This window comes from Lepisosteus platostomus, chromosome 5 (assembly GCF_059453375.1).
Source record: "Lepisosteus platostomus isolate fLepPlt1 chromosome 5, fLepPlt1.hap1, whole genome shotgun sequence".
Classification (NCBI taxonomy): domain Eukaryota; kingdom Metazoa; phylum Chordata; class Actinopteri; order Semionotiformes; family Lepisosteidae; genus Lepisosteus; species Lepisosteus platostomus.
The window spans coordinates 29,640,353-29,654,160 of NC_142615.1; positions in this window are offsets into that span (position 1 = coordinate 29,640,353).

The following is a 13,808-nucleotide window of genomic DNA, read 5'->3' on the forward strand; positions in this document are numbered from 1 at the left end:
TTTTAACAGCCTTTTCCATTAACGAAGCAAGAGGTTTCAGACCTTCGAAGGCCTTTCGATAATTGTGACTGAAGAATTACAACACCAGATCATACCTCCACTTGGTAGCACTTTCTAATATCATACCAAGAACAGTGCTAAAGTCGAGGTTCGATTCAAGTGGGGCTTCCCGTCTTTTAGTTTCAGATCGTGCCTCCAGTTGCTTGACGTTTAGTCTGACGCGTGCCGTCCAATGTAAATTTGTACAAGAGAGCACCTATGCCAGTTTTTCCTCGCGTTGGATCTGTTGTACCCCATCAAAGCTACTCCAAAACTAAGCACTTACATGCAGGTATTCCAAGCAAGTGCTTCACTTTGAAGGGGCCTGAACGTGTCATTTTGCATAGTCTTCATCATAAAGGAGAGAGGTTTGAGACCTCAGGTAGTTTCAGCGGAACTACTGCAACACAAAACCATACTTCCAGGTAAGCTCAACAAAGGGGATTTGTGCCAGATCCTCTCAAGGCTGCCCCAAAGAGAAGCACTACTGTGATAGCATTCCAAACAAGTGCTCCTTTTTGAAGTAGTCTGGATACGTTCTTTTAATGTAGCCTTGTACATGTAGTGCAAGATCCTTTTCATTCTCCCCTATATTTAGGAAAATATATATCCCAACAAGAATTGCTGAATTGTTAGATTTCAAAATCAACTTTTACACAAAACCATGTTCCCTGCAAATGTCTTTTTACGCCATCAAGGCCACTCCAAGACGGAGCACTTACGCCCAACAAGAATTGCGTCACTAAAGAGTGCAACCCAGTGTAATGGTGATAAAGCAGGACTTACCATTTGTCGTTTCATCTTTCATCTTTCAGAAGAAGAAAGACTTGTGTCCAATGAAGGTGAGGTTAATGTACAGCCTACAGGTTTGACGTACCTCACCTTGCCATGTTTAAGTTGGCCGTGAAACAAAGTGTCAGCCGTATGCAGCCACTCCCCCTTTCACAACCACTCCTCCGTGGTTTGAACAGTTTCTGTCGAAGACGGCCAGTCGAAAGGTGTGAAGTGCTCATTGTTGCCCCCTGTGGCATTGTGGCACATTCCAGTTTCAGATGGAAATGTGGGTGTTGACGGCATTCGTCACTTTTCAGCATTCCTAATTAGGTTCATGAATTTACAATAAAATCATTGCCAGTCGTTAGATTTCAAGTAAAGATCCAGGAAAAGCCAAGTATTTCAGAAAATGCAGAAAAAAAGACTACTGAAAACCATTGTTATTAGGTTTTGTAGGTGAAGCTGCCTGTTGCACACCATCAAAGCCACTCCAAAACTGAGCACTTACAAAAAGTAGTCTCAGTAAGTGCTCCATTTTGAAGTGGCCTGAATGTGTCATTTTTAACAGCCTTTTCCATTAACGAAGCAAGAGGTTTCAGACCTTCGAAGGCCTTTCGATAATTGTGACTGAAGAATTACAACACCAGATCATACCTCCACTTGGTAGCACTTTCTAATATCATACCAAGAACAGTGCTAAAGTCGAGGTTCGATTCAAGTGGGGCTTCCCGTCTTTTAGTTTCAGATCGTGCCTCCAGTTGCTTGACGTTAGTCTGACGCGTGCCGTCCAATGTAAATTTGTACAAGAGAGCACCTATGCCAGTTTTTCCTCGCGTTGGATCTGTTGTACCCCATCAAAGCTACTCCAAAACTAAGCACTTACATGCAGGTATTCCAAGCAAGTGCTTCACTTTGAAGGGGCCTAATAGTGTCATTTTGCATAGTCTTCATCATAAAGGAGAGAGGTTTGAGACCTCAGGTAGTTTCAGCGGAACTACTGCAACACAAAACCATACTTCCAGGTACGCTCAACAAAAGGGATTTGTGCCAGATCCTCTCAAGGCTGCCCCAAAGAGAAGCACTACTGTGATAGCATTCCAAACAAGTGCTCCTTTTTGAAGTAGTCTGGATACGTTCTTTTAATGTAGCCTTGTACATGTAGTGCAAGATCCTTTTCATTCTCCCCTATATGTAGGAAAATATATATCCCAACAAGAATTGCTGAATTGTTAGATTTCAAAATCAACTTTTACACAAAACCATGTTCCCTGCAAATGTCTTTTTACGCCATCAAGGCCACTCCAAGACGGAGCACTTACGCCCAACAAGAATTGCGTCACTAAAGAGTGCAACCCAGTGTAATGGTGATAAAGCAGGACTTACCATTTGTCGTTTCATCTTTCATCTTTCAGAAGAAGAAAGACTTGTGTCCACTGAAGGTGAGGTTAATGTACAGCCTACAGGTTTGACGTACCTCGCCTTGCCATGTTTAAGTTGGCCGTGAAACAAAGTGTCAGCCGTATGCAGCCACTCCACCTTTCACAACCACTCCTCCGTGGTTTGAGCAGTTTCTGTCGAAGACGGCCAGTCGAAAGGTGTGAAGTGCTCATTGTTGCCCCCTGTGGCATTGTGGCACATTCCAGTTTCAGATGGAAATGTGGGTGTTGACGGCATTCGTCGCTTTTCAGGTTCATGAATTTACAATAAAATCATTGCCAGTCGTTAGATTTCAAGTAAAGATCCAGGAAAAGCCAAGTATTTCAGAAAATGCAGAAAAAAAGACTACTGAAAACCATTGTTATTAGGTTTTGTAGGTGAAGCTGCCTGTTGCACACCATCAAAGCCACTCCAAAACTGAGCACTTACAAAAAGTAGTCTCAGTAAGTGCTCCATTTTGAAGTGGCCTGAATGTGTCATTTTTAACAGCCTTTTCCATTAACGAAGCAAGAGGTTTCAGACCTTCGAAGGCCTTTCGATAATTGTGACTGAAGAATTACAACACCAGATCATACCTCCACTTGGTAGCACTTTCTAATATCATACCAAGAACAGTGCTAAAGTCGAGGTTCGATTCAAGTGGGGCTTCCCGTCTTTTAGTTTCAGATCGTGCCTCCAGTTGCTTGACGTTAGTCTGACGCGTGCCGTCCAATGTAAATTTGTACAAGAGAGCACCTATGCCAGTTTTTCCTCGCGTTGGATCTGTTGTACCCCATCAAAGCTACTCCAAAACTAAGCACTTACATGCAGGTATTCCAAGCAAGTGCTTCACTTTGAAGGGGCCTGAACGTGTCATTTTGCATAGTCTTCATCATAAAGGAGAGAGGTTTGAGACCTCAGGTAGTTTCAGCGGAACTACTGCAACACAAAACCATACTTCCAGGTACGCTCAACAAAAGGGATTTGTGCCAGATCCTCTCAAGGCTGCCCCAAAGAGAAGCACTACTGTGATAGCATTCCAAACAAGTGCTCCTTTTTGAAGTAGTCTGGATACGTTCTTTTAATGTAGCCTTGTACATGTAGTGCAAGATCCTTTTCATTCTCCCCTATATTTAGGAAAATATATATCCCAACAAGAATTGCTGAATTGTTAGATTTCAAAATCAACTTTTACACAAAACCATGTTCCCTGCAAATGTCTTTTTACGCCATCAAGGCCACTCCAAGACGGAGCACTTACGCCCAACAAGAATTGCGTCACTAAAGAGTGCAACCCAGTGTAATGGTGATAAAGCAGGACTTACCATTTGTCGTTTCATCTTTCATCTTTCAGAAGAAGAAAGACTTGTGTCCACTGAAGGTGAGGTTAATGTACAGCCTACAGGTTTGACGTACCTCGCCTTGCCATGTTTAAGTTGGCCGTGAAACAAAGTGTCAGCCGTATGCAGCCACTCCCCCTTTCACAACCACTCCTCCGTGGTTTGAGCAGTTTCTGTCGAAGACGGCCAGTCGAAAGGTGTGAAGTGCTCATTGTTGCCCCCTGTGGCATTGTGGCACATTCCAGTTTCAGATGGAAATGTGGGTGTTGACGGCATTCGTCACTTTTCAGCATTCCTAATTAGGTTCATGAATTTACAATAAAATCATTGCCAGTCGTTAGATTTCAAGTAAAGATCCAGGAAAAGCCAAGTATTTCAGAAAATGCAGAAAAAAAGACTACTGAAAACCATTGTTATTAGGTTTTGTAGGTGAAGCTGCCTGTTGCACACCATCAAAGCCACTCCAAAACTGAGCACTTACAAAAAGTAGTCTCAGTAAGTGCTCCATTTTGAAGTGGCCTGAATGTGTCATTTTTAACAGCCTTTTCCATTAACGAAGCAAGAGGTTTCAGACCTTCGAAGGCCTTTCGATAATTGTGACTGAAGAATTACAACACCAGATCATACCTCCACTTGGTAGCACTTTCTAATATCATACCAAGAACAGTGCTAAAGTCGAGGTTCGATTCAAGTGGGGCTTCCCGTCTTTTAGTTTCAGATCGTGCCTCCAGTTGCTTGACGTTAGTCTGACGCGTGCCGTCCAATGTAAATTTGTACAAGAGAGCACCTATGCCAGTTTTTCCTCGCGTTGGATCTGTTGTACCCCATCAAAGCTACTCCAAAACTAAGCACTTACATGCAGGTATTCCAAGCAAGTGCTTCACTTTGAAGGGGCCTGAACGTGTCATTTTGCATAGTCTTCATCATAAAGGAGAGAGGTTTGAGACCTCAGGTAGTTTCAGCGGAACTACTGCAACACAAAACCATACTTCCAGGTACGCTCAACAAAAGGGATTTGTGCCAGATCCTCTCAAGGCTGCCCCAAAGAGAAGCACTACTGTGATAGCATTCCAAACAAGTGCTCCTTTTTGAAGTAGTCTGGATACGTTCTTTTAATGTAGCCTTGTACATGTAGTGCAAGATCCTTTTCATTCTCCCCTATATTTAGGAAAATATATATCCCAACAAGAATTGCTGAATTGTTAGATTTCAAAATCAACTTTTACACAAAACCATGTTCCCTGCAAATGTCTTTTTACGCCATCAAGGCCACTCCAAGACGGAGCACTTACGCCCAACAAGAATTGCGTCACTAAAGAGTGCAACCCAGTGTAATGGTGATAAAGCAGGACTTACCATTTGTCGTTTCATCTTTCATCTTTCAGAAGAAGAAAGACTTGTGTCCACTGAAGGTGAGGTTAATGTACAGCCTACAGGTTTGACGTACCTCGCCTTGCCATGTTTAAGTTGGCCGTGAAACAAAGTGTCAGCCGTATGCAGCCACTCCCCCTTTCACAACCACTCCTCCGTGGTTTGAGCAGTTTCTGTCGAAGACGGCCAGTCGAAAGGTGTGAAGTGCTCATTGTTGCCCCCTGTGGCATTGTGGCACATTCCAGTTTCAGATGGAAATGTGGGTGTTGACGGCATTCGTCACTTTTCAGCATTCCTAATTAGGTTCATGAATTTACAATAAAATCATTGCCAGTCGTTAGATTTCAAGTAAAGATCCAGGAAAAGCCAAGTATTTCAGAAAATGCAGAAAAAAAGACTACTGAAAACCATTGTTATTAGGTTTTGTAGGTGAAGCTGCCTGTTGCACACCATCAAAGCCACTCCAAAACTGAGCACTTACAAAAAGTAGTCTCAGTAAGTGCTCCATTTTGAAGTGGCCTGAATGTGTCATTTTTAACAGCCTTTTCCATTAACGAAGCAAGAGGTTTCAGACCTTCGAAGGCCTTTCGATAATTGTGACTGAAGAATTACAACACCAGATCATACCTCCACTTGGTAGCACTTTCTAATATCATACCAAGAACAGTGCTAAAGTCGAGGTTCGATTCAAGTGGGGCTTCCCGTCTTTTAGTTTCAGATCGTGCCTCCAGTTGCTTGACGTTAGTCTGACGCGTGCCGTCCAATGTAAATTTGTACAAGAGAGCACCTATGCCAGTTTTTCCTCGCGTTGGATCTGTTGTACCCCATCAAAGCTACTCCAAAACTAAGCACTTACATGCAGGTATTCCAAGCAAGTGCTTCACTTTGAAGGGGCCTGAACGTGTCATTTTGCATAGTCTTCATCATAAAGGAGAGAGGTTTGAGACCTCAGGTAGTTTCAGCGGAACTACTGCAACACAAAACCATACTTCCAGGTACGCTCAACAAAAGGGATTTGTGCCAGATCCTCTCAAGGCTGCCCCAAAGAGAAGCACTACTGTGATAGCATTCCAAACAAGTGCTCCTTTTTGAAGTAGTCTGGATACGTTCTTTTAATGTAGCCTTGTACATGTAGTGCAAGATCCTTTTCATTCTCCCCTATATGTAGGAAAATATATATCCCAACAAGAATTGCTGAATTGTTAGATTTCAAAATCAACTTTTACACAAAACCATGTTCCCTGCAAATGTCTTTTTACGCCATCAGGGCCACTCCAAGACGGAGCACTTACGCCCAACAAGAATTGCGTCACTAAAGAGTGCAACCCAGTGTAATGGTGATAAAGCAGGACTTACCATTTGTCGTTTCATCTTTCATCTTTCAGAAGAAGAAAGACTTGTGTCCACTGAAGGTGAGGTTAATGTACAGCCTACAGGTTTGACGTACCTCGCCTTGCCATGTTTAAGTTGGCCGTGAAACAAAGTGTCAGCCGTATGCAGCCACTCCCCCTTTCACAACCACTCCTCCGTGGTTTGAGCAGTTTCTGTCGAAGACGGCCAGTCGAAAGGTGTGAAGTGCTCATTGTTGCCCCCTGTGGCATTGTGGCACATTCCAGTTTCAGATGGAAATGTGGGTGTTGACGGCATTCGTCACTTTTCAGCATTCCTAATTAGGTTCATGAATTTACAATAAAATCATTGCCAGTCGTTAGATTTCAAGTAAAGATCCAGGAAAAGCCAAGTATTTCAGAAAATGCAGAAAAAAAGACTACTGAAAACCATTGTTATTAGGTTTTGTAGGTGAAGCTGCCTGTTGCACACCATCAAAGCCACTCCAAAACTGAGCACTTACAAAAAGTAGTCTCAGTAAGTGCTCCATTTTGAAGTGGCCTGAATGTGTCATTTTTAACAGCCTTTTCCATTAACGAAGCAAGAGGTTTCAGACCTTCGAAGGCCTTTCGATAATTGTGACTGAAGAATTACAACACCAGATCATACCTCCACTTGGTAGCACTTTCTAATATCATACCAAGAACAGTGCTAAAGTCGAGGTTCGATTCAAGTGGGGCTTCCCGTCTTTTAGTTTCAGATCGTGCCTCCAGTTGCTTGACGTTAGTCTGACGCGTGCCGTCCAATGTAAATTTGTACAAGAGAGCACCTATGCCAGTTTTTCCTCGCGTTGGATCTGTTGTACCCCATCAAAGCTACTCCAAAACTAAGCACTTACATGCAGGTATTCCAAGCAAGTGCTTCACTTTGAAGGGGCCTGAACGTGTCATTTTGCATAGTCTTCATCATAAAGGAGAGAGGTTTGAGACCTCAGGTAGTTTCAGCGGAACTACTGCAACACAAAACCATACTTCCAGGTACGCTCAACAAAAGGGATTTGTGCCAGATCCTCTCAAGGCTGCCCCAAAGAGAAGCACTACTGTGATAGCATTCCAAACAAGTGCTCCTTTTTGAAGTAGTCTGGATACGTTCTTTTAATGTAGCCTTGTACATGTAGTGCAAGATCCTTTTCATTCTCCCCTATATGTAGGAAAATATATATCCCAACAAGAATTGCTGAATTGTTAGATTTCAAAATCAACTTTTACACAAAACCATGTTCCCTGCAAATGTCTTTTTACGCCATCAAGGCCACTCCAAGACGGAGCACTTACGCCCAACAAGAATTGCGTCACTAAAGAGTGCAACCCAGTGTAATGGTGATAAAGCAGGACTTACCATTTGTCGTTTCATCTTTCATCTTTCAGAAGAAGAAAGACTTGTGTCCACTGAAGGTGAGGTTAATGTACAGCCTACAGGTTTGACGTACCTCGCCTTGCCATGTTTAAGTTGGCCGTGAAACAAAGTGTCAGCCGTATGCAGCCACTCCCCCTTTCACAACCACTCCTCCGTGGTTTGAGCAGTTTCTGTCGAAGACGGCCAGTCGAAAGGTGTGAAGTGCTCATTGTTGCCCCCTGTGGCATTGTGGCACATTCCAGTTTCAGATGGAAATGTGGGTGTTGACGGCATTCGTCACTTTTCAGCATTCCTAATTAGGTTCATGAATTTACAATAAAATCATTGCCAGTCGTTAGATTTCAAGTAAAGATCCAGGAAAAGCCAAGTATTTCAGAAAATGCAGAAAAAAAGACTACTGAAAACCATTGTTATTAGGTTTTGTAGGTGAAGCTGCCTGTTGCACACCATCAAAGCCACTCCAAAACTGAGCACTTACAAAAAGTAGTCTCAGTAAGTGCTCCATTTTGAAGTGGCCTGAATGTGTCATTTTTAACAGCCTTTTCCATTAACGAAGCAAGAGGTTTCAGACCTTCGAAGGCCTTTCGATAATTGTGACTGAAGAATTACAACACCAGATCATACCTCCACTTGGTAGCACTTTCTAATATCATACCAAGAACAGTGCTAAAGTCGAGGTTCGATTCAAGTGGGGCTTCCCGTCTTTTAGTTTCAGATCGTGCCTCCAGTTGCTTGACGTTAGTCTGACGCGTGCCGTCCAATGTAAATTTGTACAAGAGAGCACCTATGCCAGTTTTTCCTCGCGTTGGATCTGTTGTACCCCATCAAAGCTACTCCAAAACTAAGCACTTACATGCAGGTATTCCAAGCAAGTGCTTCACTTTGAAGGGGCCTGAACGTGTCATTTTGCATAGTCTTCATCATAAAGGAGAGAGGTTTGAGACCTCAGGTAGTTTCAGCGGAACTACTGCAACACAAAACCACACTTCCAGGTACGCTCAACAAAAGGGATTTGTGCCAGATCCTCTCAAGGCTGCCCCAAAGAGAAGCACTACTGTGATAGCATTCCAAACAAGTGCTCCTTTTTGAAGTAGTCTGGATACGTTCTTTTAATGTAGCCTTGTACATGTAGTGCAAGATCCTTTTCATTCTCCCCTATATTTAGGAAAATATATATCCCAACAAGAATTGCTGAATTGTTAGATTTCAAAATCAACTTTTACACAAAACCATGTTCCCTGCAAATGTCTTTTTACGCCATCAAGGCCACTCCAAGACGGAGCACTTACGCCCAACAAGAATTGCGTCACTAAAGAGTGCAACCCAGTGTAATGGTGATAAAGCAGGACTTACCATTTGTCGTTTCATCTTTCATCTTTCAGAAGAAGAAAGACTTGTGTCCACTGAAGGTGAGGTTAATGTACAGCCTACAGGTTTGACGTACCTCGCCTTGCCATGTTTAAGTTGGCCGTGAAACAAAGTGTCAGCCGTATGCAGCCACTCCCCCTTTCACAACCACTCCTCCGTGGTTTGAGCAGTTTCTGTCGAAGACGGCCAGTCGAAAGGTGTGAAGTGCTCATTGTTGCCCCCTGTGGCATTGTGGCACATTCCAGTTTCAGATGGAAATGTGGGTGTTGACGGCATTCGTCACTTTTCAGCATTCCTAATTAGGTTCATGAATTTACAATAAAATCATTGCCAGTCGTTAGATTTCAAGTAAAGATCCAGGAAAAGCCAAGTATTTCAGAAAATGCAGAAAAAAAGACTACTGAAAACCATTGTTATTAGGTTTTGTAGGTGAAGCTGCCTGTTGCACACCATCAAAGCCACTCCAAAACTGAGCACTTACAAAAAGTAGTCTCAGTAAGTGCTCCATTTTGAAGTGGCCTGAATGTGTCATTTTTAACAGCCTTTTCCATTAACGAAGCAAGAGGTTTCAGACCTTCGAAGGCCTTTCGATAATTGTGACTGAAGAATTACAACACCAGATCATACCTCCACTTGGTAGCACTTTCTAATATCATACCAAGAACAGTGCTAAAGTCGAGGTTCGATTCAAGTGGGGCTTCCCGTCTTTTAGTTTCAGATCGTGCCTCCAGTTGCTTGACGTTAGTCTGACGCGTGCCGTCCAATGTAAATTTGTACAAGAGAGCACCTATGCCAGTTTTTCCTCGCGTTGGATCTGTTGTACCCCATCAAAGCTACTCCAAAACTAAGCACTTACATGCAGGTATTCCAAGCAAGTGCTTCACTTTGAAGGGGCCTGAACGTGTCATTTTGCATAGTCTTCATCATAAAGGAGAGAGGTTTGAGACCTCAGGTAGTTTCAGCGGAACTACTGCAACACAAAACCATACTTCCAGGTACGCTCAACAAAAGGGATTTGTGCCAGATCCTCTCAAGGCTGCCCCAAAGAGAAGCACTACTGTGATAGCATTCCAAACAAGTGCTCCTTTTTGAAGTAGTCTGGATACGTTCTTTTAATGTAGCCTTGTACATGTAGTGCAAGATCCTTTTCATTCTCCCCTATATGTAGGAAAATATATATCCCAACAAGAATTGCTGAATTGTTAGATTTCAAAATCAACTTTTACACAAAACCATGTTCCCTGCAAATGTCTTTTTACGCCATCAAGGCCACTCCAAGACGGAGCACTTACGCCCAACAAGAATTGCGTCACTAAAGAGTGCAACCCAGTGTAATGGTGATAAAGCAGGACTTACCATTTGTCGTTTCATCTTTCATCTTTCAGAAGAAGAAAGACTTGTGTCCACTGAAGGTGAGGTTAATGTACAGCCTACAGGTTTGACGTACCTCGCCTTGCCATGTTTAAGTTGGCCGTGAAACAAAGTGTCAGCCGTATGCAGCCACTCCCCCTTTCACAACCACTCCTCCGTGGTTTGAGCAGTTTCTGTCGAAGACGGCCAGTCGAAAGGTGTGAAGTGCTCATTGTTGCCCCCTGTGGCATTGTGGCACATTCCAGTTTCAGATGGAAATGTGGGTGTTGACGGCATTCGTCACTTTTCAGCATTCCTAATTAGGTTCATGAATTTACAATAAAATCATTGCCAGTCGTTAGATTTCAAGTAAAGATCCAGGAAAAGCCAAGTATTTCAGAAAATGCAGAAAAAAAGACTACTGAAAACCATTGTTATTAGGTTTTGTAGGTGAAGCTGCCTGTTGCACACCATCAAAGCCACTCCAAAACTGAGCACTTACAAAAAGTAGTCTCAGTAAGTGCTCCATTTTGAAGTGGCCTGAATGTGTCATTTTTAACAGCCTTTTCCATTAACGAAGCAAGAGGTTTCAGACCTTCGAAGGCCTTTCGATAATTGTGACTGAAGAATTACAACACCAGATCATACCTCCACTTGGTAGCACTTTCTAATATCATACCAAGAACAGTGCTAAAGTCGAGGTTCGATTCAAGTGGGGCTTCCCGTCTTTTAGTTTCAGATCGTGCCTCCAGTTGCTTGACGTTAGTCTGACGCGTGCCGTCCAATGTAAATTTGTACAAGAGAGCACCTATGCCAGTTTTTCCTCGCGTTGGATCTGTTGTACCCCATCAAAGCTACTCCAAAACTAAGCACTTACATGCAGGTATTCCAAGCAAGTGCTTCACTTTGAAGGGGCCTGAACGTGTCATTTTGCATAGTCTTCATCATAAAGGAGAGAGGTTTGAGACCTCAGGTAGTTTCAGCGGAACTACTGCAACACAAAACCACACTTCCAGGTACGCTCAACAAAAGGGATTTGTGCCAGATCCTCTCAAGGCTGCCCCAAAGAGAAGCACTACTGTGATAGCATTCCAAACAAGTGCTCCTTTTTGAAGTAGTCTGGATACGTTCTTTTAATGTAGCCTTGTACATGTAGTGCAAGATCCTTTTCATTCTCCCCTATATGTAGGAAAATATATATCCCAACAAGAATTGCTGAATTGTTAGATTTCAAAATCAACTTTTACACAAAACCATGTTCCCTGCAAATGTCTTTTTACGCCATCAAGGCCACTCCAAGACGGAGCACTTACGCCCAACAAGAATTGCGTCACTAAAGAGTGCAACCCAGTGTAATGGTGATAAAGCAGGACTTACCATTTGTCGTTTCATCTTTCATCTTTCAGAAGAAGAAAGACTTGTGTCCACTGAAGGTGAGGTTAATGTACAGCCTACAGGTTTGACGTACCTCGCCTTGCCATGTTTAAGTTGGCCGTGAAACAAAGTGTCAGCCGTATGCAGCCACTCCCCCTTTCACAACCACTCCTCCGTGGTTTGAGCAGTTTCTGTCGAAGACGGCCAGTCGAAAGGTGTGAAGTGCTCATTGTTGCCCCCTGTGGCATTGTGGCACATTCCAGTTTCAGATGGAAATGTGGGTGTTGACGGCATTCGTCACTTTTCAGCATTCCTAATTAGGTTCATGAATTTACAATAAAATCATTGCCAGTCGTTAGATTTCAAGTAAAGATCCAGGAAAAGCCAAGTATTTCAGAAAATGCAGAAAAAAAGACTACTGAAAACCATTGTTATTAGGTTTTGTAGGTGAAGCTGCCTGTTGCACACCATCAAAGCCACTCCAAAACTGAGCACTTACAAAAAGTAGTCTCAGTAAGTGCTCCATTTTGAAGTGGCCTGAATGTGTCATTTTTAACAGCCTTTTCCATTAACGAAGCAAGAGGTTTCAGACCTTCGAAGGCCTTTCGATAATTGTGACTGAAGAATTACAACACCAGATCATACCTCCACTTGGTAGCACTTTCTAATATCATACCAAGAACAGTGCTAAAGTCGAGGTTCGATTCAAGTGGGGCTTCCCGTCTTTTAGTTTCAGATCGTGCCTCCAGTTGCTTGACGTTAGTCTGACGCGTGCCGTCCAATGTAAATTTGTACAAGAGAGCACCTATGCCAGTTTTTCCTCGCGTTGGATCTGTTGTACCCCATCAAAGCTACTCCAAAACTAAGCACTTACATGCAGGTATTCCAAGCAAGTGCTTCACTTTGAAGGGGCCTGAACGTGTCATTTTGCATAGTCTTCATCATAAAGGAGAGAGGTTTGAGACCTCAGGTAGTTTCAGCGGAACTACTGCAACACAAAACCACACTTCCAGGTACGCTCAACAAAAGGGATTTGTGCCAGATCCTCTCAAGGCTGCCCCAAAGAGAAGCACTACTGTGATAGCATTCCAAACAAGTGCTCCTTTTTGAAGTAGTCTGGATACGTTCTTTTAATGTAGCCTTGTACATGTAGTGCAAGATCCTTTTCATTCTCCCCTATATTTAGGAAAATATATATCCCAACAAGAATTGCTGAATTGTTAGATTTCAAAATCAACTTTTACACAAAACCATGTTCCCTGCAAATGTCTTTTTACGCCATCAAGGCCACTCCAAGACGGAGCACTTACGCCCAACAAGAATTGCGTCACTAAAGAGTGCAACCCAGTGTAATGGTGATAAAGCAGGACTTACCATTTGTCGTTTCATCTTTCATCTTTCAGAAGAAGAAAGACTTGTGTCCACTGAAGGTGAGGTTAATGTACAGCCTACAGGTTTGACGTACCTCGCCTTGCCATGTTTAAGTTGGCCGTGAAACAAAGTGTCAGCCGTATGCAGCCACTCCCCCTTTCACAACCACTCCTCCGTGGTTTGAGCAGTTTCTGTCGAAGACGGCCAGTCGAAAGGTGTGAAGTGCTCATTGTTGCCCCCTGTGGCATTGTGGCACATTCCAGTTTCAGATGGAAATGTGGGTGTTGACGGCATTCGTCACTTTTCAGCATTCCTAATTAGGTTCATGAATTTACAATAAAATCATTGCCAGTCGTTAGATTTCAAGTAAAGATCCAGGAAAAGCCAAGTATTTCAGAAAATGCAGAAAAAAAGACTACTGAAAACCATTGTTATTAGGTTTTGTAGGTGAAGCTGCCTGTTGCACACCATCAAAGCCACTCCAAAACTGAGCACTTACAAAAAGTAGTCTCAGTAAGTGCTCCATTTTGAAGTGGCCTGAATGTGTCATTTTTAACAGCCTTTTCCATTAACGAAGCAAGAGGTTTCAGACCTTCGAAGGCCTTTCGATAATTGTGACTGAAGAATTACAACACCAGATCATACCTCCACTTGGTAGCA